This window comes from Tupaia chinensis, unplaced genomic scaffold, assembly GCF_000334495.1.
Source record: "Tupaia chinensis unplaced genomic scaffold, TupChi_1.0 Scaffold139431_1, whole genome shotgun sequence".
NCBI classification, from domain to species: domain Eukaryota; kingdom Metazoa; phylum Chordata; class Mammalia; order Scandentia; family Tupaiidae; genus Tupaia; species Tupaia belangeri.
This window is the reverse complement of record NW_006199316.1, coordinates 429,676-435,461: the sequence shown is the minus strand read 5'-3', so window position 1 is coordinate 435,461 and position 5,786 is coordinate 429,676. Positions and strand designations below refer to the sequence as shown.

At 56.5% G+C, this 5,786-nt stretch overlaps 1 protein-coding gene across 1 annotated transcript in view; it reads right to left on the bottom strand.

Moving 5' to 3' along the window:
* DSCAML1 (DS cell adhesion molecule like 1) overlaps positions 1–5,786 on the bottom strand; it is a 430,778-nt gene that overhangs the window by 88,336 nt on the left and 336,656 nt on the right. The window lies entirely within an intron of this gene.

Here is a 5,786-nt window from a genome sequence, read left to right as displayed (position 1 = left end):
CGCCGACTGCCCGAGATTCCCGGGATGCCCTGCCGCTGTGGCGGCTCCATCCCCTGCCCACCACGTCTGGACTGCTGTATCTGTCCAAGGCCTTGGCCGGACCGTGTGAACTCTGACCTTCACTTTTGTCCTTGACCCTGACTCATGTGTTTTTGACTCCTGTCCTCTCAGCTTGTGCCCAGGTTCTCATCCCAGAGATGCATCTCAGAGCTCTCTGGGGCCTGGAGTTGATAGAGATGAGGGGCCATGTTGTAAGACAGAAAGACAGGCAAGGAAGAGCACACTGTCCCCTGCACGCCCCCCAGCGGCTCACATAAAGCCAGGCACTGTCCTGGGGTGTCCTCCAATGGTCGTCCCATCAGCCACCTCTTCCTCCTCCACCCACTCTCACCAGTATCAGGACAGACAAGTGGAAGCTCACGTCACTGGTTTCCGTCACTTTACACAGATGTTCTCACTGACTTTTCTGACCAATAATGTGATGTGAATTTAACAGTCCCCATTTGACAGATGAGAACACCGAGGCTCGGAGCAGAGAAGTAATTGGCCTAGGTTACAAGAGGTGACGGTGAGATTTGAAACCTGACCTGTCTGCTTCCTGAGTCCAAGTTCTCTTCACTACACGGCTCGGCTGCCTCTCTAGAAAGCCCTGGACACTCCTGGGCCAGAGACCTTTTGTCTCACTAATGAGCTCCTTTGGGCGGCAGGGAAGAGAGGAAGCCCTATGGCCTGCAAGACAGCTAGCTGGCTAGACTCATGGGGGCAAAGCGCTGTCCACCAGGCTCCCTAGCCTTCAAGGTACTGATCTTCCCTCCTTCCCCCTGCCCACGTCTTAGCCCCTGGGGGCCTGTCTGGAGCCCCAGTCGCAGTGAGATGGATCCTCCTTGCTCGGCTCTGGCTGGAGCATCAGCCATTATCTTTATGATAACTCAATTAGGCTGTGGCGACGTCCCCAGCATGTGGGGGAGAAGAGTGAAGGAGACAGACAATTAGCCTAACAAGGACGAGCACCCAGTACATGCCATCTCCTTTCTGCAGTCGAATAATTAAATTACAAGGCTGTCCACAGGCCTCTGGCCTTCTCCCGGGCACCAGCCCCACTCCTCCTTGCAAGTCTGCTGTTCTCCACCTCGGGCCCACTCCGAGTGGCCAGGGGTGGGTGGGGGAGGAATGAGCCCAGAGGGAGAGGATGCATGGCACCCTATGCAGGCTTGAGGCCCTCTCTGCACCCCAAGGACCTTCGGGGCTCCTCAGGGAGTTACCTATGGGGAGTGGCCAGGTGTGGATGTGGAAGGTGAGGTCTTGGCCAAGAGTCCTAGGTCTGGAGAAAGTGATGGTTAGCAGAGATGTCGCCTCCAGGGCCCACCACAGACCTTTCCAACATCCTCTTCCACCTTGTTCTTTATTCCGGCCCGAGGGCTCCATCAGCAAGTCCCGGCCAGCTGTGGCTCCACGCCTAAGCCCTGTCTAGTGGGCATGGCAGGATGTCTGGCCTTCTCCTCTCCAGCCATGTGCCCTCACCCACCGGCTGACCCATTTTATTCTAGATCTACCCAGGGCCTTACATCCCAGCCAGGCTTCCCAGCGGCTCTGGTCATGGCCTGCACCTCCTCATTCCGGGCTCTAGCTGTCTCTTCGCTGGGGTGGGGTTTGACTCCAGTATTTTGCACGGTTTGTTGGGCCTGGACATCTTCAGGTAGAGTTCTCTGGAATTCAGACCCTGGGAAGTCTGACGCCTGGCACTGAGACGTCCCAGCACGTCTTCGACTTGGCTCTCAGTTGGCCCCTACTTCTAGCATTGTGTGTGCACATGTGTAAGGTCAAGCTGGGTCAGATGGAGGTCTTCAGACCTCGAACTTGTTGATGGAAGTGTTGCAGAGAGGTGCCATCTGGCTTGCTACCTTAGGCCTGGAAGAAACAGTTTGGGTGCAGCCTTTCAGGCCTCCCAGGAAAATCCTCTTTATCTCGCAGACAGCGCTTAAATGTCGCCTCTTCCGTGAAGCCTCCCTTCCTTTTACACAGCCCTGAGGCCCCTAGTCTATGCCTTGATTTCGGCACTATCACACAGATCCTTTGGGCGGCAGGGAAGAGAGGGAGCCCTATGGCCTGCAAGACAGCTAGCTGGCTAGACTCATGGGGGCAAAGCGCTGTCCACCAGGCTCCCTAGCCTTCAAGGGACTGCTCTTCCCTCCCCCCACCCCTCGCCCACGTCTTAGCCCCTAGGGGCCTGTTTGGAACCCCAGTCGCCGTGAGATGGATCTTCCTTGCTCGGCTCTGGCTGGAGCGTCAGCCATTATCTTTAGTGACACGTGCAACGAGTCACGTGTCACTACCTCTCTGGGGGTCGGAGAGCCGTGACTTGGAGAACCAGGACTTGTTTAACTGGCACGTTGTGGGCGCCCACGAATGGCTTGTGTGTCTGGATATCACTTCTGGGTGGCCACAGAAGTTCAGCTAGCAAGTGGGCAAGGGGCGGGGTTCTTCCAGAATGAGAGGGTGCTCTCTGCCAGGGGTCTCCAACCCTGGGCCACAGTTGATACTGGTCTCTATTATTTTCTATTGCACAGAAAAATATTTCATGACTTTCCCAATAATAATTAATTAATTATTATTAATTAGTAATAATAATTAAAAAATAAAGTGCTCTGTAAGTGTCATGAGCTTCAATTATCCCAAAACCGTCCTTCCACCCGTCCATAGAAAAATTGTCTTCCACGAACAGGTCCCTAGTGCCACTTGGCACTGTTCTACGTGGCTCCCAGGCTCCCTGAGGTGCTGTGTTTGTGCCATTCCAGAACCCAGAGTCTCCTGGGTCCTTCCTAGGGGCAGGCCTTTGCTGTCACGGTGCCAGATTGCTCCTGAGATTTAAGAGCCCTGTGGACACTTGGCCATGAGTGGATGGAGAGGGCGGCAGTGGGGACAGGCTGGACGGTAGGACAGCAAAGCCGGAGGTGGTCGGCTCTGTACGGGGAGGGAAGCTTAGGGACCATTAAGTGTGGAGGGCCAGACCTGGGGGGGAGGGTGGCCAGAGCACTGCAATCCCACTGAGGCTAGAGCCTATGGGTAGACTGAGTGGAACTGGGCCAGGAGATTGAGCCCACGCAAGGGGGAATCCTCTCTCTCTCAGTAAGAAGGGATTTAGATCATGGAACAAGTTTCTAAGGCAGGTTAATTCATTAATTAACTAATTCATCCAATATTTATGAAATGCCTGCTCTAAGAAGGCATTCGGCTCTGTGTAGGGGGGAGGGGAAACATGCTGAGTACAGAGGAGCCTCCGGGAGCCTGTCAGGATCGGGCGGGGGGGGGGGCGGGTAAGACAGTCCCTCGGGAATTACCGGACCACACCATCTGCATACGCAGATGCGGGTCACACAGCAGAAATGCCGTCTAGGTGGGAGACTGCAGCTTCATGGGAGGAGGTGACATTTGAACAGGGAGGTAAAGGACTCACATGCTCCCCAGAAATACATGGCCTGAGAGAGAGGGAGAAGGCTGAGCCCAGGGCAGGGCCCGAAGAGGAGCTGCCATCCCTCCTGGTTTTTGGGAATAGCATTGATGGTGTCTGAGAGGCTGTTGAAGAAGAGTAGGCCAGCGCTTTCCTGGGCACTGCTGTCCTGGGGGAGCTGGGGATCAGACACCTTCCCAGAGGTCCCGGGCAGTTTTCCTGTTCCCCTTCACCCCTGTGCAGCCCCCTGCTCCAGCAGCATCCCCTCCACCCGGCCCTGCTGCAGGGCCACGGGGCTGAGGTAATGCGGGGGCTGACACGCATCCCTGTAGGAACCCTTCAGTAGGAGTGGAGGGGTGGAATCCCAGGGTTCCTCGCCAGCATTCTCACCCCCCCTGACTGTGGGCACACGGATGGCCTGGAGGAGGAGAAAGCCCAGCGTCCTGGCTTTAGCATGGGCTCATTAAAGTAGGAGGAGTGCCGTGAACAGGAGGTTCCAGGCAGGGGTGTGGAGGCAGCCGGCCGGATGTGGGCTGCTTTCTGACCTGTGAATCGGGGTGCCTCCCCCAGTGCTCAGGGTACAGTGAGCTGAATGTGTGTGCCCGTCTCCACCACTGGGCAACCTTCAGGAGCAGGGCCTCTGGCGGCATGCACCGGTGCTGACCCGGGCTCCCGTCGGTGTTGAATGTAGTCCCAGCCCCTGGTCTTGTGTCGCTGGCAGACAGTCTGGACGTAGGGGACACGAATGCCGCCCAGGCCAGGGCTCTGTGGAAGTTCTGCTCTGGGCACAAGCATCCTGGTGTCACCACAGAGGCCAGGGGATGGAGCGGCTGAGCAGATGCCATGGCCATGGAAGTCTATGTGGTGTCCGGCCACCATAAAATGTTTATGGTCCCTTGTTTGGGAGCACTGTGCAGGCCAAGGCGTGCTGACCACCAGCCCAGCCCATAAAGGCTTTACGGTGTCCTCATGGTCTGTCTTTGAGATGAAGCCTTTTATTTACCGCACCTGCCAGCGGACGTGTCTGGTGGGAAGCTGGGGCTTCTCTGCCCGTGCAGCGACGTGACGGGAGAGGACTCTGACTGGGGACCAGAGCACCCGGGTTCCAGACCTGCTGCCTGCCCAGTGACGGTGGGCAAGGTGCCTCCTCACCACTACCCTGCCTCTGTGCCTCAGTTTCCTCATCTGCAAAAGATGGATCGGACTGACTAATCTCTAAAGCTGATTTGGATCTTCCAGTTCTATCGCTAGCAAGTCCCTTATTTTAGGAATAATCACAACCTACTTTGGGTTTTGACATGACCCTCTCTCTAAGGAAGGCCTTCCTGGGCTCCCTGATTTAAGACGGCAAGCCCCTCCCTCCTCTTGCCCTCCCCCACCCTGCTATGAGACACACTGTTGATGTCTTTGACATGTGACCTGTTTCCCCACTAAAATGTAAGCTCCCTGACGGCGGGGTTGTGTCATTTAAAAATAGCTGTGTCAGGGCCATGAGGTGGTTGAGGCCTTGGACTTCAAAATGGCTGACTGCGGTTCAAGTACTGAACCTGTCAGCTTGCTTTCTCACTTTCTCTTTCACTATAGCATGTCCTTTAGCAAAATTTAAAATAATAATAATAAACAAAGTGAAATAAATAATTAAGAAATAGCTGTGTTTGTAGAACTGAAAATAGTGCCTGGACCCAGGGGTGCCCTGTGAATGTGCCGACTGAATAAGCAGGTGTTGGTGCTGAGGCTGCTTCCCTGTCACCACGACCCGTCTGTGCCGCAGGAGGTTGCTGCTCCTTTGTGCCCAGCTCCCTGGCTGCGGACACAGGGTCGTGGGCAGCAGCTTCCCGGTCCCCTCTCCCTGGGTGCACTTAGTGTAGGCAGCAGCTTCCCGGTCCCCTCTCCCCGGGCGCACTTGGGCTCTCCTCCAATGAAGCCCCTCGTGCCTTTGTCCCGTGGATCCCAGCGGACTGGGATCCTGTGGATTCCTCCCCTCTGCCTCGCCGAGGGCAGGCATTAGGCCAGGTGGCTCTCTCTTAGGCTCTAGGACCATAGGAACCCTCAACCCGTTCGTTGGGGTGGAAGGGGGCCTCAGCCACAGGCTGCCAGGCACACAGTGCAAGCAGCAGTGCAGCTCAGCACTGAGTAGCCAGGGAGGGGTGAGTGTGGGAGGGAGGGAGGATGCTGGTGTGTGGGAGGGTGTGCACTTGCACTCCATGGGAACTGGGCCCTACCCCCTGGCCCGCCCTGCTGAGCACAGGTGCAGAGCACTGGCGTGCCCTTACTTCGGCTCCAGAGGCCTGGGAGGCTCAGACGTAGGGATGGAGAGGTTTCCTCCCCGAGCCCGTGC